This window comes from Oryctolagus cuniculus, chromosome 8, assembly GCF_051225735.1.
Source record: "Oryctolagus cuniculus isolate XC-2025 breed Fujian yellow rabbit chromosome 8, ASM5122573v1, whole genome shotgun sequence".
In the NCBI taxonomy this organism is placed as follows: Eukaryota; Metazoa; Chordata; class Mammalia; order Lagomorpha; family Leporidae; genus Oryctolagus; species Oryctolagus cuniculus.
Genome location: NC_142874.1, coordinates 100,040,363 through 100,065,672, shown reverse-complemented (window position 1 = coordinate 100,065,672; position 25,310 = coordinate 100,040,363). Strand labels below are relative to the sequence as shown.

At 42.1% G+C, this 25,310-nt stretch overlaps 1 protein-coding gene and 1 pseudogene across 3 annotated transcripts in view; one reads left to right on the top strand and one right to left on the bottom strand.

Annotated features, from left to right (window-relative positions):
• The window catches only part of LOC100340937 (magnesium transporter NIPA2-like), a 37,747-nt pseudogene extending 34,744 nt beyond the window's left edge, over window positions 1–3,003 (bottom strand).
• BMPR1B (bone morphogenetic protein receptor type 1B) overlaps window positions 1–25,310 on the top strand; it is a 443,407-nt gene that overhangs the window by 164,905 nt on the left and 253,192 nt on the right. The gene's annotated exons all lie outside the window — the stretch shown is intronic.

Genomic DNA, 25,310 nt, shown 5'->3' with positions numbered 1-25,310 from the left:
CCTGCAGCAGGTGAAAGGGAATCATGCTTTATAAGTAGGAAACACATTTATTCACTTACCATTAATTCATTCAAAAAATAGTTATCAGAGTGCTGATTGTATGCTAGGACCTTTCAAAATTCAGTGTTCAGGCCATACAGGTAATTGTGTGTGTATGTGCGTGTGCACGTGTGCACACTTGCTCTCTCCCTCCAAAACTGCATTTCTCCTTTTCCTAACTAATTCACCTTTATGATATAAACCAGGCAATGCCACCTGTCCCAGTGGCCCTGTATCTGAAACTTCTATGTGTAATTGGAGCCCAGCGCAGTGGCACCATAGAGTCCTTAGCATATTGTTGTCATCTGTGGGCCACAGTGTATAAACATGTTCTCATTACTCGTTTTGGCTTACTTGTGTTTGTCTCTCATTAACTTATGAATTCATTCAGAGTCATGACTTGTACCCTTCCCTGAGAAAACTCTGTATGCTCAATGCCTGTTGTAGAAGTCGTGGGTGCACACAAGTCTGAGGTCTTTGAGAAAGGGCCTGGGGGGCTGGCACTGTGGCATAGTAGGCTAGGCCTCTGTCTGTGCCACCAGCATCCCAAATGGGCACTGGTTCGTGATGTGGCTGCTCCTCTTCTGATCCACTCTCTGCAATGGGAAAGCAGCAGAAGGTGACCCAACTGCTTGGAGGCCTGGAAGGGAGAAAGCATCCATTCCAAATACATAGGGGAATTTTATCCCCCTACTCCCCCCCCCCTTTTTTAAAAGATTTATTTCAAAAGAGTTACACAGAGAAAGAGGGGTCTTCCATACGCTGGTTTACTCCCCAATTGGCCACATTGGCTGGAGCTGCACCAATCCGAAGCCAGGAGCTTCTTCCAGTCTCCCACAAGGATGCAGGGGCCCAAGGACCTGGGCCATCTTCTACTGCTTTCCCAGGCCATAACCAAGAGCTGGATTGGAAGTGGGGCAGCTGGGACTGGAACTGACACCCATATGGGATGTCAGCACTGGAGGTGGTGGCTTTACCCACTACCCCACAGTGCAGGCCCCGAATTTTACCCTTTAACAGGAGATGAGAACATATTTTGAATTATACTTTTCCTGATTGAATTTCCAGGTTTGATCATGAATCAGAGTTTCAGAATTTTTAAAGATTAAATTTAGCGTAGTGGTTTGTGTGTCTGAAATTGTGTACACCACTTTTGAAGTCAGCTCTTTGGTTCTCTTCGTTCATTCAACACGTGTTTGAGTCTCTTCTTTAAAGCCCGATTTTCTCATGGCTTCTGAGATGCTGTCCTCTCCTGCTTGTCTTTCTACTCAAAGTTTCTCAATCCTTCTTGCTTGTTCTTTGTCCCAAACCTTGAAATGGATAGAGCTTTTATTCAGTCACTTTTTTTTTTTTGCTAAGATTTATTTATTTGAAAGGCATTGTCACACAAAGGGAGAGACACAGAGAGATCTTCCATGCACTGATTCATTCCCAGAAGTTGTCCCAACAGCCAGGGCCAGACAAGGGTGAAGCCAGGAACCAGAAGTTTCAACCTGGTCTCCATGTGGGTTGCAGGTGCCCATCTTCTCTCCTTTTCCAAGTGCCTTTAGTGGGAATCTGGAGTGGTCCTCTGACATGGGATGCTGGATGTTGCAAGTGGTGCTTAAAACACTGTGCCAGGGGCTGGTGCCATGGCTCATTGGTTAATCCTCCACCTGCAGTGCCGGCATCCCATATGGGTGCCGGGTTCTAGTCCCAGTTGCTCCTCTTCCAGTCCAGCTCTCTGCTGTGGCTTGGGAGGGCAGCGGAGGATGGCCCAAGTGCTTGGGCCCTGCACCCCATGGGAGACCAGGAGAAGCACTTGGCTCCTGGCTTCGGGTCAGCGCAACGCCAGCTGTAGCGGCCATCTGGGGAGTGAGCCAATGGAAGGAAGACCTTTCTCTCTCTCTCTCTGTCTGTCTGTAACTCTACCTGCCAAATAAAAAGAAAAAAAAAAAACCAACACTGTGCCGTTTTGCTGGACCCTATTCATACGGACTTTTTTTTTTTCACCATTAACTGCAATGTCATTCTTTCTTAAGGGACTCTTCTATCTGTGTATCAGTGATCCCCCAAATTTTATTTCAGTCTTTAGGGGTAGTAATTCATTTCAAAGTTCAGTAGAGGGAGAAGGTGGAATGATGGATTATCAAAGCTTTTCAAGACAGAGCTTTTCATCAGGCCCAGTGGTGCCTCATGAATGCATTCATGTCAGATAACTGCTCTCTTTAATTAGGAAAACTGCATTTTTTGCCTTATTGATTCTTCCTTGTTCATAGTTCTTACCTTGTCTTCATGATCTTCTCTGTGTCACTGTCCATGGCCTGCTGTAAAAAAATCACCATAAACTTGTGGACTTAACAGAAATGATTTTTTTTAATCTTATGGACATCAGAAATCTACAATCAGGGTGTCAGTGGGGCCATACTTCCTTGGAAGGCTGCGGGAGAGAATCTCTCCCTGCCCTTTCTTGGTGTCTGGAAGCTCTTGGCACCCTGGGGGGTGGTTTGTGGCTCTACTTCTGTCTTCACTGATCTTCAGCCAGCTCTGTGTGTCCTTTGCTTTTCTTAGGAGTATACCATTCATTGGATGTAGCACTTAGCTTAATCTGGTGTGACTTTCTCTTAATGCATCATGTCTACAAATGATCCTATCTCCAGCGTTTTTGGTAAACTGGAACTTTTTGGGGATACCAATCTGTGCCACATATTGAGCTTAAGCAGCTGTGGTGTGGAGTGAGGATAGAAAATACGGGAGAAATCATTGCCAGACTGCGGCTTAGGGCCCAGTAGCTTTGGGAGAGTTTATTGTTTGTGCTTCAGCCTTTTCAGGTATTTAGTGGGGATAGTAATGATGCCTACGTCATGGAACTGATGTACAGATGAAAAGATTTCATGTTTGTAAGTCACCTAAAACAGTACCTGCCTCCAAGTAGCACTTGCTGGTGATAATCGTTGCCATAGTCTTCTTGCTTAATAAGCCCATGCTGGGGTAGGTAGTTGGTGCAGTGGTTGAGACACCATTTGGGACATGTGCTCCCATATCAGAGTGACTGAGTTCCAGCTCTGCTTTGCATTTCAGCGTCCTGATAATGAGGGAGGCAGCTCAAGTACTTGGGCCCCTGCCACTCAGGTGGGAAACCCACATTGAGTTCTAGGCTCCTGGCTCAGCCCCTGCTGCTGTAGGCATTTAGGAGGTAAACCAGCAAACGGAAGATCGTTGTCACTATCTGTCTTTCAATTAAAAAGTGAAGGTAAGTAAGTATCCTTAAAAGAGGAAAGGAAATGATGCTTTGCTGAAAGCTTTTCCCACTGCATCCTCCTTATCCTTCCTCCTGATTGGACAGTTCACTGAGTTGTTCCGCCTCTCCTGGAATCATCAGTGAGGAGCTGCATAAAATGTGTAAACTGGTAGAGAAGGCAGTGGTTGTACAGTGTCAAGGTCAGTTCTGGGCTGACCCGCTCAGAAACCTGTGCACGGCTGAGTGGCTGGAGATTGCGGGGGTCTACTGTGCCTCCAGGTGCCTGCGGTTATCTGGGATCCGTGGAATGTTAACTCGTTTTCCTATTTTCCTTTAAGTTACCTTATATGTCTTGGGCAAAGAGTTTCTTAACTAAGTCCCAAAGTGGCCTCCTCATTCACTGACACTCTTACAGGAAACTGTCTATGAAATGTTCCTGTAACTTGCAGGAACTTTCAAAGGTTTGCAAAAACTAGGTTGGCAAAGCCGGTTTAAAAATCTTCTCCCAGCTGCAGCGCCAGAGCTGTTGGTGACATCTTCACACTCCAGGCTCTGTGCCTGCTGAGTTGTGTGACCACAGAGGGACCCTGAGGTAAGGGAACACGTTCTCCTCTTTCTGGCCTCGTGAGAAAGTATTTCCCTTCATCAGTACTGCCTCATGAGTACCTGCTGTGTGTCTTTTTTCAAAGTTAAAGGAAAATCACACCGAGTTGCAGGTGATAGAGGGTTCAATGCTAGGTCATGACCTCCAGATGTAAACTGAAGTCTTTTCCATTCTTTCCTGTGATGGTGACCAATGACGAAAAACAAGATTCGGTGAAGCTAAGTAATTTATATAACTTTTGGTGTGCAGTATGATTTGTACATATGTGTATTTTAGGTATAATTGCTTATTTCTACTATACATTTTGAAATTAGAGTATGAAAGTTTCATATACTTTGCTTTAAAATTCTTATTAATAAAAAAGAGGACTTATTAAATTGATCCATCCAGTACTTGTGTCAGCCACATGTGCTGTTCCCTGCTTCTTATCTCATGACCCATTTTTTGAAGATTTGATGCGTCCACATGTATTCACAACAGACTAGTTTCCTTGTATAGTGGGAAAGTTATTTGTTCATTTATACAAGTTTATTTTTATTGGCTTACTGCCAGGTTAGGATACAGAAATGAAGGAAGCTCATCTCTGTGCTCAGTTAGTCTGCAAGAGGGAATGGATGTGTTAACCCTCAAATCCAAGTGTGGTGTGAAAAGGGCAGGGGGTGGCAATGATTAACTTTACCTGGGTGTGCGGGTGGGCAGATGTTTGCCAAGAGAGGTTAACATCCGAGCTGTGTTTGGGAGCACAAAGAAGGCTGTTGGCTGATAGGAACAGGAGGAAAAGGCAGCAGGACCTTCTCAGGTCCGCGGAGTGATTAAATAAGGTGTGCTACAGAACTATCAGTAACTTGGTTCTGCTGCAGGCCACAGTGCGTACGGCTGTTCTGTTCCCAGGTCTCCCCGTATAGCTGTGGTCTTGGGTGTAGTTTGTCGAAATTTTACCTACCAAACAGCCAAATCACTTAAAGAGATAATATAATATCAAATTAATGAGCATTTGTACAAGTGAATGCTGGTTCAGTCCTGATAACTGATATCTAGAAATTAGAGATTGGGGTGCAAGGTGGGGGGTGTTCAGTGCAGTAGTTAAGGCACTGCTTGGGATGCCCGCATTCTTTAACATGTGCCTGTTTTATTCATGGCCCTGTTCCCAATCCAGCTCCCTGCTTGCACATACCCTAGGAGGCAGTGAGTGATGGCTCAAGTGGTTAGGTCCATGCCACCCACATGGAAGACCTGGGTTAAGTTCCAGGGGCCTCACTTCTGCCTGGCCCAGCATTGACTGGTGCAGGCATTTGGGGAGTGAATTAGCAGATGAAATATGTGTCTCTCTGCCTTTTAAAGATTGTATTTTTGTGTTATAGATTTGAGAAGTAGTAAGTAATTTTGCAGTGCTAGCATTTTCAAATTTCTTTTTGCCCTGGTACATTGCAGGCATACAACACAGTGCATTTAGTAATGGCAACCTGCCCTGGGAGTAACACTAGATCTTGGTTAGTGGTTTGAAGGAATGTCTAACTTGAGGTATACTTGCTAAAATCATTTCCTGTAACAGTTAAATGAAGGTACTTCAGAAAGTTCATGGAAAGTGAAATTAAAAGATAAGTTTATTTTGGTATAAACAGTTTTGAAATCCATGCATAGTTTTTTTATAAACATATTTTGCACAAGCTTTTTGAAGACACATCATGTATGCATGGATTTCAAAATTATTTTGCAATAAAATATGTTCATCTTTTAATAGCACTTACACTTTGTAGAACCCTTGTATCCCCACATGTGAGTAGTTTAGCATGCTAACTATTGATTTCTTAAGTAAAATACAAAGTAGAAATTTTTGACTGCTAACAGAATTCAGGACAGGTGGAGGATAGGGAAAGGGAGGAGGTATAGTTCCATGTGGTTGCTCAGGGATCCAGGCTGATAGATGCTCCACTGTCTTTAGCATATGGCTCTGATGTTTCTTTGGGTGGGCTCAGCCAAATAGCTTATGGGGGAAGAGAATGGAGAGGCCCACCTGGCTTTCACATACCAAAGGCTGAAGTGACAGACATAACCTCTGTTCATGTTTCTTTGGTGAGCTTCAGCCACAAGACCCCACCTACATGTCAAGGACATGGGGAGATGTGCCTCTACTGGACACCTGCTTCCCTTGGTTCTCTGGCTGGTGGTCACACATCTGGGGTGGACAACCGGGGTGCCTTAGAATCTCCAGGCGGAGTGAGGGCACAAGGCGGGACAATGGTGGCTTCAGAAAGCCTCACGGGTTGGTCCTGGCACATCCCCCAAAAGAAGGTACTTTTCTTTCCTCAGCTTGCTCAAGAGTTAGTAAAATGAGATTAATCCTTTCCCATACAGATATGGGACTGAAAATTTAAGCAGGGTAAGTCTTGAGCAGGGTTAAATGTTAAATTTGAATTCAGTGTTTCACGTACATCATTTTGATTTTTGTCTCATTTTTCTGTCAATCATGGTGTGCTTTTTTTTTTTTCTCTTCCAGCCATTTTTGAAAGCTCGTTTTCCTTAAAACTCCTGGGAGGAAATCACTTTTAGATACATTTTGAATATTATGTTACTTTTTGAGAAAGGTAACACATACTTTGTATTGAAGGCTTGTTGTATTTTTAAAATTTGATTTAATGTTAGCTGTAGTTGGTCAAGAATCAGGAAATAATTTTCAAGTAGGGAATATATATATATATATTTATGAATATGCGTGTGTAGGTGGAGATTTAGTCTACCTTGTACTTTCCACCTCCATTTCAGCAACAGATGCTGTAAGATTTGTATTTTTAGCTTATAAACATATTCACCTAAGTGATGATTGTGAGTTACAGCATTAACAACAACAGAAACGTTAGAATGAGACTAAGAATTTCTACCACTGTTAATACTTTTTTGTTTTGAAAGCGTTTTCATTAAACCTTATACAGCTTGGAGCTTTTGCAATAAATGTAACCTTCAGTGTGACAGTTTCTCTTTTTATGTATTTATTTTTTTGAAAGGTAGGGTTACAGAGAGAGGGAGAGACAGAGAAAAATCTTCCATCTGTTGGTTTACTCCCCATACGGTTTAATGACCAGGGCTGTGCCAGGCCAAAGCCAGAAGCTTCATCTGGGTCTCCTTCATGGGTGCAGGGGCCCAGGCACTTGGGCCGTCCTCTGCTGCTTTCCCAGGCACATTAGCAGGCAGCTAGATCTGAAATGGAGCAGCTGGGACTTGAACTGGTGCCCGTATAGGATGCTGACGCTGCAGAAGGCAGCTTAACCCATTGTACCACAGCACCAGTCCCCAGTGTGACAGTTTGGATCACAAATTTCCAATAGTTTGGTTTCTTAGGAGTCTCTGTTAAAGGTGAGGATGATTTATGGCCATTGTTCTGTTTTTATATTCATTCTCACTAATATGTGTGTTTGTGTAGCCTACTATGTTTCAGGCTCTGTGATAAGTGCCAGGTGGTGGATGGTAGGTACAAAGTGACACATTCCCTGCTCTCATAAAGTTTATGTTTTAGTGGGGCATTGGTCTCTAGAACTTTCTTCAGTAATGAAATTTATGTATAGTTCACTATGCTAGTGAACAACTATTTACTTGCAGTGCTGAGCTCTTGAAATGCGGCTAGCAAAGCACATTTTTTTTTTTTAGTTAAGTTCAGTTTGAATAGTTAAATGTAGGTAGTAGTTATGTTATTGGATAGTGCAGATTTAGTGGAAACATAAGTAGTACTCAGAATGCAAAATTGCAAGTTTGACAAGTGATATAAAGAATTTTGTAATGTTTTCTGCACCTGCTAAGGTGCATTCGACTCACCCAGGAAGGTCACTGAAGGCTGAAGTTTGCATGCGAGGGCTAGAGAGACATGGACACGTTTAAAAGACAAATACAAAATGAACAGGATCTGGCGGTTTTGAAAATGGGCTAAATACAGGTGGTTGCAAAAAATGGCTTCTGCATTTCCTTCTTGTCAAACTGAAGAAAGATGAGGCTCACTCACTAGGGGACAGAGAGCACTAAATAAAGGCCAGAGAGGGAAGAGCAGGAGAGAGCACTGAATAAGGGCCAGGCTTGCAGGTGAAGGGAATGCATTTGGGTTGAAACACTGGGATGGAATACACTCATACAGGCAGGAAGCACAGAAGCGAGTTTTGAGCCAGACTTGGACACTTGGTCATTGACAGTAGGAGCAAAGAAGTGCTCACTTAGAAAAAGTGTTGGGGGTCAGAGTTGTGTGCAGTGCATTAAGCCACCACCTGCAATGTCTGCATCCCATAGCACAGTGGTGATTTGAGTGCTGGCCTGTTCTGCTTCTGATGCAGCTCTTTGCTAATGCACCTGGGAAATGAGTGGATGGTGGACCAAGTGCTTGGGCCCTGGCCACTGGCATGGGAGACTCAGATGGAGTTCCTGGCTCCTGGCTTGGGTTGCAGCCATTTGGGGAGTAAACCAGCTGGTAATAGTTCTCTTTCTTTCTCTCCGTCTGTCACTCTGCCTTTCAAATAAATAAAAAAAAAATAAAAAAATAGAGCATGTTATTTGTGTTGGTCTGTGGGCCCAGTAAACAACACTAAGGAAGTTGATGCTTAATGGTGGGTAAGGATTCTAAATGTAATCTTAGTCTGTTTTCTGTTGCTATTATAAAGCACCTGATGCTGGTTTGTTGGGCTCACAGTTTAGGAAGACCAAAGTCTAAGACTGGATGGGGCCATCTGTTCAGCCTCTTGTGAAGGCCCATCATGACAAGAGTATTGTGAGAGGGAGGCAGCTCGTGGTGGAACAGAAAGCCAGAGAGAGTCAGGGTCAGGCGTGCTCTGTTACAACAACCACTCTCTTGAGGACCACTTGGGGTGCCAGGAGAACTGTGTTAATCCCTTTTCGGGGGCACTAAATGCCCTCTACAAGACCTCACCTGTTGAAGGTCGTTCCAGCTATAGATTACTACCACATTGAGCCGGCGCCGTGGCTCAATAGGCTAATCCTCCACCTTGTGGCGCCGGCACACCGGGTTCTAGTCCCGGTCGGGGCGCTGGATTCTGTCCCGGTTGCCCCTCTTCCAGGCCAGCTCTCTGCTGTGGCCAGGGAGTGCAGTGGAGGATGGCCCAGGTGCTTGGGCCCTGCACCCCATGGGAGACCAGGAAAAGCACCTGGCTCCTGGCTCCTGCCATCGGATCAGCGCGGTGCGCCGGCTGCAGCGGCGGCCATTGGAGGGTGAACCAACGGCAAAGGAAGACCTTTCTCTCTCTCTCTCTCTCTCTCACTGTCCACTCTGCCTATCAAAAAAAAAAAAAAAAAAAGATTACTACCACATTGAGGAATAAGCTTTTAATGCAGGAACATTTGGGACCAAACTACATCCAAACCATAGCTCAATGGTTCTAGTGAAGTCGAAGAATGGCCTTCATGTCCACAGTTGAGTGAGTAGGCTGGGAGAAGAGAAAATGGTGGTTTCTTTGAGGTATTTGAATACGTGAAATCTGTGCCATCTAAAAGATTGACCTTGGGACTAATGGTAATTTGGGGATCTGGTTATCTTCATGGATGACTAAAATAAATAGAGAATATAGTCCTAAGGGATTAAGGTACTTATGAGGCTATATAGATTAAAGCAAAAACATAGTTAATTGCATTTTGTCTAACAGGGCAGTCAGAAACTCTTATCTCCTATTAGAATTGTAAGATGTTTAAAATGTGTTTCATAATAAGTATGTATTTAAGTAGTAATACATTATATAGAACTCATTTGTTATGCATAATTAAGTTAATGATTACGTTATATGTGTTAGGAAGGTTTGATCATTCAAAATAGGAAGGTTGCTGTAGAAGTTTATTTGAAAACGATGAAAGATGACTTGATCCCATTATTTTAAAAAGTTATATGACCTCCTGAGTCTTGGCAGGTACCAGTAATAAAAATCCTTGAACTGTGCATTTGTGTCTTTGAAGGTATTATTACATTAGGCATTCTGTCCATGCATTGAAATCTTTAAAGTTGAAGATTTGATCACAAATCTTCATTATCATCAACTGTTTGTAGCTACACTTAGATTTTTTTTACCTTTTATAATTAACTGAAAATGCAACCTAGAAAGAACATGAGGTACTTGATTCTTGTTCTGAAAAAGCCGTTGAAGTTGTAATATCTTCAGGGAAATAGATAGTTATCAAAACCATTTTGAATTATTCTCTCTCAACAATTCTTACCCTTCTTCCCATCCTGACATAAAAGCACACATAAGAAGATGAACTTTCTAGTTCAGGCCAGGTTGTAAACTATAATTCTATAGTTATTTTAAAAATAATTTGAATGCAGTTGTCTAAGTGTGGTAACTGTTACTTATTCCCTTGTTTGTATTTCAAAAATAGTTTTGAAATCAAAACAAGTTTTAGTGTAATGAAAATGTTAGTGTAAAGGAATGCATAAATGAAAAAGCTGGTTTTCAGGTATGGTTCACTTGATTCTTTCTAGTATTTCATAGTTTCCATTTGTTGATGTATAAACACAGCTACATTTGATCATGTTTCCAGTAGCTACACAAATCAAAATAACAAAAGGGTTTATTTTCAGCAAGCTACTCTGGAAGAAAGATTCTTGTTCTCTATATTTCCTCAGACTTAAATCTTGAGGCAAGTCTTAAAAAATTGAGCAAATATGAAAGAAAAATTTGAAATTGATACAAACAAGGGATTCTCAGAAAACTCATGAAAAATGTGTATTATGGAAAGGTACATGGATTCCAAGATTTTTATACCAAAATAAACTCATTTAAATTTCATTTGCCGTGAGCTTTTGAAGAACCCTTATTTTCATAGTGCAGAAGTAAGTTCTTTATTCTCAAGTATAGTCTCACTTTAAATGGAAAATGTAGCAAGAGGGTGGTTGCATTCAATATTATTCACAAGGAAATGCCACTTGTGTCTTTAATGGATGCAAACTTCCTCTTGAGCTGTTGAAAACAAGTCCTTCCCAGTTAATAATGGCTTGGCCTCTGCTGGATTAAACCTTGTTTGGTTAGCTGATTCACTTTGTTAGAAAATTCTTACTGTCTTATTTTCTCTTAACCCTTTCCTATTCCTGTAGGACATGGTACTTGGACCTGTCCCAGTAAACTTGTGTTGGTGAAGGGTCGCTCAGTGTCCTCTCCATCATGGTGACTGACCTCTTTGCTGCTGGGAGTCTAGCTTGATCTGAGCCAAGATATGTGGCTGCTGAGAGTGGACTGGTCTTTCTGGCCCTTTGAGTCTTCATGTAGGTTCGTAACCTGGAAGTCCATGATCCCAAATGGTTACCTTTCATTTTATAGTCCTGCAGTAATGTAGCTCTTCCTGGTGCTGCTGGACCTCTGCTACCCCAGTGACCTTCTCTGCATGGGTGTATATATTTTTTTTTTTTGACAGGCAGAGTTAGACAGTGAGAGAGAGACAGAGAGAAAGGTCTTCCTTTCATTGGTTCACCCCCCCAAATGGCTGCCACGGCCTGCGCTGCGCCGATCTGAAGCCAGGAGCCAGGTGCTTCCTTCTGGTCTCCTATGCAGGTGCAGGGCCCAAGCACTTGGGCCATCTTCCACTGCCTTCCCGGGCCACAGCAGAGAGCTGGACTGGAAGAGGAGCAACTGGGACAGAATCTGGCGCCCCAACCGGGACTAGAACCTGGGGTGCCGGTGCTGCAGGCGGAGGATTAGCCTAGTGAGCCACAGTGCCAGCTGGGTATACTTCTTAGTAGGAACTGTGGGGTGTTTTGAATCCCAGGCAAGGATCCCAAAGTCATGGAGACCTAGAATCACACTGTCTTGAGTACATCTGGATTTGTCCTCTTCCAGGCTACATTAATATCCCCTTGTAATGTAGGATATGGAGTTGAACTGATCTTTGTCCTTCCACTAGGCTGGTGGCTTTCACACCATTTTGGCTATGCAGTGTAATAGGAAATGCACTTTAAAATATAATCATTATGGGTGTTCTTGTATACACACTCAACAGAAGCACACCGACTCTTAGCCTTGCTGCTTGAGATGCACCTGGTTATTTTCTTTGCTATTCTAATCAGAACAGGATGTTTGGACAGGGGTACCTCTGTACCTTCCCTTCCTCCCAGAAAAAAAGACCAGGGCCAGATGCCAGGGTTCTGTGAGCTTGCTTGAATTTGATCTCCTTGCTCTCCACCTGTGTTCCCTTTGCGTGCTCTTTTGTGGCCAGAAGGGGCAGGCATCTTCCTTCTCAAAATCAGGGTTTCCTTTTTTTTTTTTTTATCAGAGGCTGAGCCCTTTCTGTGTTATGGGTAAACTCTAGGATACAGCCCGTGATGAGGGCGTGGGTGCCTGGCAAAGACTGACACCTTACGTGTCTACAGTGTCCTTTCCCAAGGCAGTGATAAGGAGCAAGTTGTTACATCAGGAGAGTTTGAGTCATTTTGATCTACTCTGAGTATAGCTGGTGAATAAAAGTGGGGACGCTGCTCGCGTTCCTCTGTCATAATCTTTATTTTTTGAAAGTAATGGTTCAGCGATTTGTGAGTATCAACCATTCTCCCTTTAAGCTGTGGACTACAGGTTTGGGCAGTGGCGCCTCTAGTGACAATGGGTGGTTTTGCAGGATTTCACTGTGTGGTTCCTAATTTCCAGGAGATTTTTCATGTGAGATTTTATATGAGATTTAAAAACAGATATGGTGGGTATTGTAAAAACTAGAAAAAGGGATGTTGTTTTCTGTGTCGGCTGTGTAGCATTCTGACAGATTCTTCTAAAGGAAAAATAACAAACAATTCCACCTTGCCAGTGCCCAAAGAAACTACTCTTTATAAAGAGCAGTTCTTTCCACTTCTTTTGCAAACATAAAATATTGCCCAGAGTTTTTCGGTTGTTGATGGCTGTCTGGTTCTTTTTATGGAAACGCTTATTGTCTCTTGTTAACTAACTGCATTAATTATACAGCCAGTGCCCAGCTTCTCAACCTTTTCCAGAAGGAGCCCCCAGTTTCCATTAAAGAGTTTTATGGGGGCTCCCCACACGTCAAATTTCACACAAGCAGCTCCATTGGCTTTTCATAAAGGCCTTTGAATGCAGTGCCAAGGCCTCCCACTAATTGTTTTATGGGCTCAGTGTGGGATCTGCATCCTTGCTGGGGGGGGAAGCCCCATGTTACAGGCCTGTGGGAGTGAGGACTTGTCCAGCACACCCCAAGCAAGCCCTGAAATCATCCGAGTGAACTGTACCCTTGTTGCCAAGGAGCATAAGCAGGACTGCAAAGCATGCCAGATGCTGACTGATTTTAAACAGTGAGCCCTATTTCAGAGAATACTCACTTCATTACATTTTTGGGAGAAATTCAAATCACAAACAGCTCCATAATTAATTGGAGTGCTCATTTCAAGGTTTGGCACTGGAAAATCATTGTTTTCCAAGTGGTTTTAAAAAAAATACAACTGACTAAATATTTGCATGGGCTCTTTCCAGGATGGGACCTCATCCGGGTTATCTATGAACATTCAGTCCTGGAGTGACGCAGTCCAGGTCGCGTCCTTCCTTATCTGTTTAGCTCTGAGGTTACGGAAGCGTGTTTCTATCCATTAACCATTAAGTTGCACGTGTATATGGTACGAAAAGTGACTTTCCCGAGCTCCCAAAAAGAGCCACGGGTAGGATTGAAATTGCTGCCCCAGGCCTTGACATTCGTTTTTCTCAGCCTCAAGGAATCTGCTTTTCATTTTGGACCTTTCTTCTAGAGACTGAAGCAGGATACTTTGGGATGCAGCTTGGCCTCAGATGGTGCCGTTAGCTTTGTTACTATTGAAAGGTGAACAGAAATATGAGAGCTGGAATTGGAGACTTGCAGTAGTAATACCGTATTCCACAGGAAGATGAGCACCTCCAGGCGGGATGATAGTGTTTAACTAGATGGCACTGACAGTTTTGGGAATTGTGAAATATGTTTTAGGAAGTGAATGAAAGAGAAAAATAAAGTACTTTGTTTTAGTAACCTAAATAGCTGATCTAAAAAAAGATTCTGATATTTTAAACAAATGATCTTGGATTAGCAATTCTTTGTGAAAAATATTTACAGTTCTCGTTTAGTGAATGTGTTCCTTATGTGTGTGTGACATGTAGACATTCTGTGAGGGTGTGTGTGTGTGGTATCTATATGTTATATTGATACACTTTTAAATCAGTAGCAATGTGTCATTTGTAAAGGAAACTGAATAAAACATGTGTTAAGTGCGAAATTAGTTTGGTTTTACAAACTACAAAATGTAGTTTCAGTAGTCTCAATAATGTTTTATTACTAGAATGGTTTTTTTCTTTCAAAGTTTGTTACAAGTTTGTAAAATCGAAAGCAGAGAGGAAATTTGTATTACTGTGACTTCAAGAAGTTTTCATTTCAACTATATTACAATTATCATTTATAAAAATAACTTTAGTCGGTGTGCCATTACTTACTATGTGGAAAATTATTCATTAAATGCAAAATATGTCTCTTGATAGCTTTTTGATATGTCTTTAGCCAGAATCAAGTGAACAGTAGGATCCATAAAGCCAACTTTATAATACTGTCTGTTAAGGATAAATGTTAAGCTACCATCACAACTTTAATGAGCTTAAGATGCTATTTTGTTATTCAGAACCCAAACTTTGCCATCTCTGAAACATGGTCAGCGTTTCTTCTCTAGTCTGTACTAAAATTTCCCCTCATCCAAGTTGTAAGGCCAGATTGGATGGAATGCTCCCCCTGCCTCTTGAGTGCCATTCAGTTCATAGATCCCGATGGAGCCCATAGCTGATGGTGTAGTCGTGCATTCTACTCTGCTGGATAATACATTCATCTTTATATGGCTTGTTTTCCTTCATCAGGCATTGTTGCTTTGTAATTGTCCTATCGAACATCCTTCTTTTCTTTTTTTATGTAGGTGATGGTGAAGTGTTAAAATGAAAACCCAACTAATTGCACCATAATGCCACTCTGGTTTATTTCCAGTTATTATTATCAGCACGTATTTAATATTGTCTCAGTTCCTGATGTATTTCATATATTTTTAATCTTTTAGTCCATTGAAGTAGCATAACGTGATTCCTCTTGGCAGATAAGAAAACTGAGTGACAAGACACTGTAAGACCTGTATGAGTTAGGTAGCAGGAAAGCAGGCTTGTATACTATAAAACTGTGTGCATTGAAATTGAGGGGACTGCCTAGATAACTCTGGTGCTCTTGCTGGTGGTTGGTAGCTGGATAGCAGAGACTGCTGTAGGTGACTGCTGACAGTAGATGCACAACAATTGTTGAATGAATTCTACAGCCCTGGGTTCAGGTTCTGGAAATAAATGATGAACCCTTGTTGGTCTTCAGTTCCTCAGATAGAATACTAATGATTTAACTATTCTTCTAGCCACAAAGCTCTTTGTTCACAAGTCATTTCCAGAACCTACTTTTGTAGAATAGATAAAAATCAGACACATTTCTTGTTGGAGATAGAATAGGAAGGGGAGGGGCTTGTGAACCTTCCCTACCCTGTTTGTCGCTAATCCAAGCACAGGGTGAAACCTAGATTAGATGATCTTTCTGTTAATGGTAATTTGTTTTCTGGATTTCTTTGTGATCTTCTGAAAGGTCTGGCTGGGTCCCGGGAAAATTTATGGTGTGGAGCTAAATCTTGTGGGGACTAAATGACTTTTGAAGGGTTACCTGTGACACTGGATTGCTTCCAGTCATTGTGGGATCCAATTTTCGGATGCTGTGTCTGAGCATGTGTTGTTTTGAGGACTGTGGTATTTTATAGAAGAAATCCCTGGCCCTCCTGAGAATGATTTTTGCTTTCCTCCCTGCCTTAGGCATTTAAACTATTTACTAGGCACATCTGTATTACTTCTGCTTGGCAACTGTAGTTAGTACTTTCCTCCACTTTTTCTAGGACACACAAGGTAAAGTTGGAGCTTCAGAGTTACTGGAACCAGCCCCTCATCTGAACTTTTTCTCATGAAGTGACTTCTTGCTTTTGTGTACCTGGGCAAAATTTACAGTGCTCCTAAATTGGAAAGAAATCATATTAATAACCTTTGTGTTACATTTTGCTTTCTCAACACTAATCTCAAATGGGCTGGGGGAAGATAAAAGAACCTATTGGAAGGCCTCATCTACTACAGCCTTCAATTAGGGATAGGGACACTTTTGCTTCTTTTGATAGTAACAGTACACCACACACACACACACACACACACACACACATACAACTTGTCAAAACAGGCAGGCACTATGAAAAAGGAGAGGGACAAAGCTTCAGATATCGGAATCAGAATGTGTCCCCAACTTGGTGAGGTAAATTATTGTATTCATTTGCTGCTGCTCTCCTACAGAGTTGTCCATGGTGTCCGTGGATTTTCAGGGAAGCTGAATTTACCTCCTGTGTGCTGTTTAGATCGAGACACTCAGTGTATTTCATGCTTCTGGCTACAGTGATGTATGGGACCGAAGCCAGCGCACAAAGTGAACCTCAGAACTTTGGTGGAGCATTTGAAAACAACAATGGTCTTTCATCCTTGCAGGATGTGAACAAACGAAGTATGTAGCCTCAGGAGTTAGTTGATGGCCACTGTGTTGAAGTAATGAACTGAAATGATGCAGTAGAAACACTGAAAAGGGACTTGGTTCTTGGTTAATTCATTGACTCATGAACTCGGGCTTTACCTGAGCCTCATACCAATTCTCAGCTTTTCAGTTATGTGGGCCAATAAGTCTTCTTTATGTTGAAATTAGTTTTAAAATGTATTGCCAGTGAATAATTCCCTGCTACATCAAAGCCTTTGATATTTTTACCTGGACTTTGCTGATTTAGTTGAATTTTCTGGAAGTCAAATTTTCTGTCTGCCTAGACCTTCATTTCATCGTAAGTGGAAGAATTTGTATTTGCCTATACAGAGTAATTTGTATTTGCCTATACAGAGTATTTGTTGAATCACTGTTCTCTTTTCTGCTTCAAGAACTGGAGCCCCTATCTGTTAGATCCGGAGATTTGTTGACTTACCTGTGGGGTGGGATGTGTTTGTAGCACAGTGGGTTAAGCTGCTGCTTGGGACACTTGCATTCCACATCAGAGTGCCTGGGTTTCCGACCTGGCTCTGCTCCTGATTCCAGCTTCCTGCTAATGCGCACCATGAGAAGCAGCACATGGAGGACCAAGTACTGAGTCCAGGCTACCCACGTGGGATACCCAGAAGGCATTCCCGGCCCCAGCCCCAGCTGTTGTGGATTTGAGAAGTGAACCAGTGGATAGCAGTTTACTCCTCTTTCTCTCTCTCTCCTTCTCCTTTCCTCTCCCCCAAACCCTGAAAAAACACAAACTTTTTTTTTTTTTTTTTTTTTTAAGGGATCTACTCTACTGTCTTCTCCTCTGGTTTGGTATTAGGAATGTGGATTCTTTCCATTCTAACAACTTGAATGTCATATACTTCTGGCCAGTCTCAGAGTCTGTAACTATTTCTGTCCCTTTTGACTCTAGAAGTACAATTATTTTAATGATGAAAATTTTGAGGAAGAGGTGAATGTAGGAGTGATGAAGAATGGTCGTTTTCCCCATCATTTATAATTCTGAAACAGCATAGACCACAGGAAAACTAGGAATTAATGATGCCAAAGGTCAACAGTGTGTTCTGCTATGACTCAGTGAATTTTGCAGTTGCTTTTCTTAACCACATACTGGCTTCCTTAGCCTTAGCCGGTCATATCCTAAGTGTGACCAGTAGTTAAAATACTTCTTTGAGAATAGTTTCACAGATCAGCCCAAATCTTTCCCCAGTTTTAGATAAACAGCTCAGAACAGATGCCTTTAAATTTCAACATCCATATCACATTGACTTGTAAGGAAATGAATACAAGCTCTCTGAAACTTGACAAGGGGCTGAGATTTTAATTTGGGAGTTGGGATATTTTTAAAGACTTCATATATAAAGAAGGTTCAGTCAATCTAGTATCAGGTAATTTCCAGCCAAGATTATCTGCAAGTCACAGATTTCTTCTCTCCTTCTTTTTAAAATGACACCTTTGATATATGTGACTTGATAATGAATGACAGGGATTTTTTTTTATGAAACAGTGTGTTCCTTAGTGATTTTTCTTTTAAATAGATTTTTTATAAGTTTGCTAATCTGGTATCATGCTTTCCTTGGTCTTATGCATAAAGAAATATTACATGATTGCTTTTAGGTTTCAGCTTCCTTTAATTATTTTGTTACATATGATAGCCAGATTTTTGCGGAATATTTCTCTGTGTTCTGAAGTATTACTTAAAGATGTTTAAATTCTACAATTTTTATTTAAAGCCAAGCATAATATTCGCCTAGCAAAGTTGCCCTTCAGATGCATCGCCAGTGTGAGTGGATGCTCCAGAGACCTGTCTTATTTTGTTTCTTTCAAAAACACCTTGTTAAATTTGGTGGTCATGTCCAAAGTCAGCAATGCATGCTGAGTTTCATGAGTTACTCAGCTATATGTTAGGTTGCATTTTTTTTTAAAAGCTGTCACTATTTTCATTGAATCTTGTAGTCTTAAATATATATGTGTGTATGTATATACATATACATAGATATGAGAGAGAATTAGTGAATGTGTATAAATGGCTACCTTTGCTTTTTACAGTTTAAAGAAAATATTTTAAAATAGTATCTTTGAATGGTTCTCACAGGTGAAAATCTAGGAGATAACATTTAGAAAACAAATGACCTCAAACTAATTTATGTGTTGAGCAGCTAAAACAATGTCTAATTAAAATGATTTCATCTTAGTTGAACCTTAATAAAAGTGTATTTTTCCATTGCTAGAGTAATGAGGTACTTTTCAAATGATATTTCCATCTCAAAATTGAACTAGCGTTTACTGTTTGACAGTTATTCATAGAGAATTCACTCATCTGAAATGTTTACGTTTCACTCACAATAACCAGTGGACTCAGAAGATCTGGACCCACAGTGTAAGTTACAGGCTTGGTGCACAAGGAAGGGTCGGTGAGAGCTCTAGTGGACAGGCCAGCCTGTTTATTCCTTGTGGCTCACGGATGAATTGATTTAGCTCCAAGCCTACCTTATCACTTTACCATTTCCAGTCAAATCCAGCAAATACTGCCATGACCACATTGCTAGGCTGCCCTAGATGAGAAATAGCTGGGATGCATTTCTTGTCTTCATGGAGCTGGTAGACTCTAAATGGCATGAGGCAAAGGCAAAAGTGACCAGTATTCAAGACATGCCATAGGAACTGTGTAAGACACAGCGTCTTGGGAGTGCTCAGAGTGAGCAGGGTGAGGTATGGCTTTGGAAAAATAAGGTGGCATCCGGTAGAATCAGTGTCTGAGGTTGCGAAGGAATTTACGTTTTGAGATTATTCTTGAGACATCAAGTAGTGTTTGAACAAGAGGAGATGGGGCAAAAGGGCACTCCATTGGCAGAAATGGCATGGGAGGCGATTTTGGGAGGTCAGAAGCTGGGAAATGATGGAGAAATAAGGTTCCAGAATAGCAAGCCTGGAATAGTTGTGCATGAAAACTGCCAGGTGATGGGTTTTAAATGCCAGGCCAGGAGTATTCCTTTATTTTGCCAAGAGCCACTCAAGGCTGAAAAGCACTAACTTGTAAGTGGGCTTTATGGAGAGCAGTTGGGAATTCTGCTTGGGAAGAACTGAAGGCGTTCAGGCATAGGCCAAATAGAGATAGTAAAGGACTTGACTGCCCTGCAGCAGAGGTAACGGAATGAAAGGGACAAATGCCTGGCACGTTGGGTATGTGGAATCCATATTTGGCAACTAATAGTATGAAGAGCATGAGGGAGACTGGTGTTAAGAGCAATGCCAGAGTTTTAAGGCTGTCTCTGGAATGTTATTTTGTTAACAGAAATTGAGAAGTCAGAAGAAGGGACTGTTTTGGAGAGAAAATACAGGAATTTGGTAAAATGGACTTTAAATGTGCTTCCTCATACTCCACCCCACATCCATTCCCCCTATAGCTCTTGTGGGCAAAAATCTCATAATTAAATGTATGCATGGTTAATATCAGTATATGGAAGTCTTCTTGGTGGGTATGTTATATTCTTTTATAAATTTCTTAGAGATAAAGTTATATGCAGAAGCCTGTAGACATTTTAATAAACTAAAAATAGTTCAGAGAAGTGAGATCTCATTTTAATTTCTGATTATATCTTAAACTGCACTGGGTGGATCCACCGCTTGTCAGGTTGTCATGCCAATGAAGTGAAACATTTTTCCTAAAAGTCCTACAGTAGGCCTGGAGAAAAATGTTACTGATTAGCTAAATGCTTATTTGTGAAAACAGATGACTGGGACTGCTGCTACCTTTTCCCTGAGATGTTAAAGCATGTTTAGGAAGATGCATAAAATGGAGCACTTATATTTGCGCTTTGGCTCCTATCAGATATCTTATCCATTTATACCCTTTTAATCAGTTTTATGTACCGTTGTTCTATACAAATGATAACATGCAATTCTTAAACTTTTTATAAACTCCTAGGTGAACCCAACTGAAATATTTAATGAGCAATATGATAGGTAAACTCATAATAAATGAAACCTGTATTGCAGTTCATACTGACTAATAACAATTGAACCACGAATGGGAGTTACCTTACTAAGTTAATTATACCACACAAAATCCATGGCATAATCTGCTTTTGATCTTATCTTTGTCTAAGATGATGGCTGAAAGGCTTCCTACAAACTTGAATCCAGTGGCTGTCCCAGAGCAGTTCTTTGATTTCTCACTGAGTTTTGATTGTCATCCAAGCCGTCAGGAAACGTGTTTTTGTTGTTTCTCAGGGGAGATTGTTTTAGGGGATTGTGGGATTTCCTAAAAGCATGCACTAGGTGACACACAGCGGAGAAAGTAAGGTTAAATCAGTTGGAACATTTAGTATGTGCCAGCGGCTATGCTAGAACCGCTTTCTATGTTTTCACATCATGTATCACGTTTGCTCCGTAACTTTTGTGTTTTTCTTGCTGTCTCGCTGATGAAACTTTTTGCATAGGTCCAGAATTCCTTCTTTAGGTGTAAAATGTAAAGGTCTCCTTGTATTCGTGTGGCTCACAGGATCATTTGATAGGCAGGAGTTCATTTCTACAAACTCTGTGCTCTCCTGCCCCACTACAGACACCTCAGTTGCTGCTGCCTCGCTCAAGGCTGTTGCCGGTTTCTGCTCTCCCTCTGCCCCCGTTATTGGCACTCGAATGAGTTTAGTCCAAGCCTTTTTTTTCTTTTGGCTTATTCCATCTGCCTGCATGAGCTGGCTAGGAAGTAGCAGGTAGCGATGGCTCCCACATCCTGTGTCCTAGAACAAGTCCCTATCTCATGTGCAAATAATTGTGTCCATGCCTTCTGTATGTGTCTACTTTGAATGTGAACAGGAGCTTCAAACTTGACTTATCCGATGTCCCAGGAACCTCGTCTTCCCTTCCCCACCCGATTTGCCTGTCTTTCTGTGTTCCCTAATCAGTAAACCTCATCCTTACTCTGTCTCTTGCCAAAATTAGAAGCTAGGAATTGTCCATAAGTTCAGTTTCTCTCCTCAACTCAGTTTTTATGTCCTGCCCATTGTCTCCTATGCACTTCTCAAGCATATCTGTCATTGCTTATGGTAAACCAAGGCTGGTTGGAATGCCATATATATTTTTTTAATTAGGCAGAGTTAGTGAGAGAGAGAGAGAGAACAGTCTTCCTTCTGTTGGTTCACCCCCCAAATGGCCGCTACAGATGGAGCTGTGCTGATCTGAAGCCAGGCGTCAGGTGCTTCCTCCTGGTCTCCCACGCCGGTGCAGGGAATGTCATAATTTCTTACCACTATCACTTCAACCATCTCCTCACTGAAGCTTCCTCTTTCTGGTCTCCATTTTTTAATTTTTTTTTAAGATTTATTTATTTACTTGAAAGAGTTACACAGAGAGAGTCTTCCATCTCCTGGTTCACTCTGCAGTTGGCCACAATGGCTGCAACTGTGGCGGTCTGATCAGGAGCCAGGAGCTTCTTCCAGGTCTCCCATGCGGGTGCAGGGGCCCAAGGACTTGGGCTGTCTTCTGCTTTCCCAGGCCATAGCAGAGCTGGATCAGAAGTGGAGCGGCTGGGACTAGAACCAGAATCCATAAGGGATACCGGCATTGCAGGCAGCAGCTTTACCTGCTATGCCACAGCGCCGGACCCTCTGGTCTCCATTTTATCGTCAGTGAATTTTCCGAGATTCCTTCTTAAATAAATTTATTCTGAGGTTTATCCTCAGAATAAAGTGCAGAATCTTCAGCATAAGCTGTGCGACTCTTGAGTGTTCGATAGTGCTTGAATGTTCTGATGACTTGTTTCAACTGTGGTACTCCCCAGAGGTTTTCAAAACAATTTGGAGCTTCTGGTGTAGCTTGGATCCGCTGTGTTCCTGGCTACTCCAATGAACTCTCTGTCCCCTCCTTGTGCCTGAAGGCTGAGACGCTCCACTGTAATCATTCGTTTGCTTATTTGTTGTTAGACTTTCAGTATTGTGATGGGCTGGGACTGTGGTTTCTTTCCACATACACTTATTACTTACAAGCAGTAGCATAGGGCTAACAGGTGTACAGTAGGAATGTTGAGTAAGTTGATGAGTAATCAAATGAAGACTGATAAAACCCGCATCCTACTCTCAAGGAGCTCATAGATGAGAAGTTTTTTTTTTTTTTTTTTTTTGACAGGCAGAGTTAGACAGTGAGAGAGACAGACAGACAGAAAGGTCTTCTTTTTTCTGTTGGTTCACCCCCCAAAGGACTGCTACGGCCAGCGTGCTGCGACGATCCGAAGCCAGGAGCCAGGTGTCTCCTCCTGTTCTCCCATGTGGGTGCAGGGCCCAAGCACTTGGGCCATCCTCCACTGCACTCCCTGGCCACAGCAGAGAGCTGGCCTGGAAGAGGAGCAACCGGGACAGAATTCGGTGCCCCCTGACCGGGACTAGAACCCCGGGTGCCGGTGCTGCAGGCGGAGGATTAGCCTAGTGAGCCACGGCGCCGGCTGATGAGAAGTTTTATAAGTACAAATAATTTTGAAAGGCCACCAACAGACAAAAGTTATGAAGTATTAAAACTCATGTTTTCAAGTGGGAAGTGATTAACTGCTAATATCCCAAGGAACTAACCCTTGAAGATATATGATAGAAGTACACAGAAATGCTCATGGTATTCACCCACGTTTCTTTGAAATGAGACCTCCTTGTGACACATACGGTATTCAAATGGCTTTAAAAAACATTTTTATTGACTCTTTAAAACCTCAGCCATACTTTGTTTTGTCAGTTTTATGAGGACTCAGAGTGAGACAGGATGCGTTAAGTTTGTGGACAACTCTTTGGCTGGCTGAGATGCATGAGGAGCAATGCGTATTTTTCTCTTCCTTTCTGGAATACTGTAGCAGTGTCTGTTATCTAACAGCGTTTCCAGTGATGCTAGCCTCTGCCTTTATGATTCATAACTAATTTATGCTTTATAACAAATTCATAAATATATAATTATTAAAATATAGCTTTCTCCTGCCTCATTAAACAATTTAGGAGGACCTATTGCCTTTTTAAGAGCTTGAGCCCATTACTTTTATGAACCCCAAGATTTTAAAATGCCAACATGGTGTAATTTTCCTCATTGTTATGGAGTAAAATGTTGGAAAACATTAATGACTTCTTCTGACTCCTAAATTTACAAAGGACTATATGATGTGGAATTTATTTCCAGTAGTCATCTCTGTAAATATGAACTCTGTGATGATAAAGACAAGATCTGTTTAATTGGTTTTCAAATCCTGTTTGTCAGGGCCACCAGCATTCTGGTGGTGTCGAAGCAGATTTGTGGGGAAGTGGAGAAGGAAGTGGCAGGTGGCTGATGAAGGCTGATGAACCTTTTATCTGAGATCTGTTTGCATTTTCCTTCTTTATTTTCTTGGATATCATTGTAGGGGGAAGCTCCTTTGAAAACCACTTGTTTACTTGAAGCACCCATGCAAGGTGTCTTTGCTAACAGTTGAGAACACCCATGAAAGTAGAAAAGGTCCAGGATTTTCTTGACCAACTTCTCTCTTCACATGTAACCTGTGGTGCCCTCCTCGAAGGCAAGGGGGCCGAGCTGTCTGCGCCCTGTGCCATTGTCTCCTCTGTTTTCCATCACATGTTCTGGGACACCAAGTGACATTTCCATTGACTGGGAGTGGAATCTGTGAACCAGAAAAGGCTGGGATTCTGGGGAGTGTGAGCTGGAAATTTGGGGGATGGTAAGAAGCAGAAGTTTAGTGCCAGTGTCATGGTGTTCACATCACCGTCCTGTGTGCCAGGAAGCTGAAGAGTCAGGGTAGAGTTTTATAGGATTTGGCGAAAGGCTGTTTCAGTGGGAAAGTAAACGTTTAAAGGTGTTGACCATCGCCCTCACTTTTTCAGTCATTCTTCTGGTCCTTTACTTACTTGTCCCCGTCCCCAACAGGTGTATCCTACTTGCAGAATCCAAGTCACTACCATGGTAACCACACAAATAGAGCACAAAAGAGTGCTATTGGCTCTATTTTAATGAAGATGGTAGGAAAACTATGGGGTGCACTCAAAGGACACATGGATGGTGGTGCTACAAAGTGCCTCCAAGAGCTGGGCTGCGATGGACATTGTCCATAACATCACTCTGATGCTAAGGAGCAGATAGAATTCTTCTTAATCTAGGAAGTAATTGCATCCTTTGAAACACTTTAAAAAGTTGGCAGTGTTGCTTCAGAATGCTATTTTAAAAAACTTTCAAGATGTCATTTTTTAGAGAAACTATAACTGTCAATTTGAAGGATGGGATTCTCTTCAGCGGAGCTTGTAAAAATATCCATTGCCATATGTGAAACAGGTTTAGGGCGTTTGTCATAAATAAATGAGTTTGTCAAATACATATACACACATACACACGTGTCCTTTTTTTGCCTCAGGAAAAATTCCACAGGCATGGATAAGTATCGGCAGTTTTACAGTGCATCTCACACAGATATTTTATTTTTTATTTAATTTATTTTTTGACAGAGTTAAACAGTGAGAGAGACAGAGAAAGGTCTTCCTTCTGTTGGTTCACCCCCCAAATGGCCGTTACGGCTGGCACACTGCACCAATCCGAAGCCAGGAGCCAGGTACTTCCTCCTGGTCTCCCATGCAGGTGCAGGGCCCAAGCACTTGGGCCATCCTCCACTGTACTCCCAGGCCATAGCAGAGAGCTGGACTGGAAAGGAGCAACCGGAACAAAACTGACGCCCCAAATGGGACTAGAACCCGGAGTGCCGGTGCCGCAGGTGGAGGATTAGCCTAGTGAGCTGCTGCGCCAGCCACAGGTATTTTATTAACATACATGTTCATCAGAAACAGTAGTAGAAGAACAGGGACTAATGGTACGGGGGAGAAAGAGTGTTACAGGATACCATGATTTGCTGGCCTTGGTTGGTGCTACGGTCTT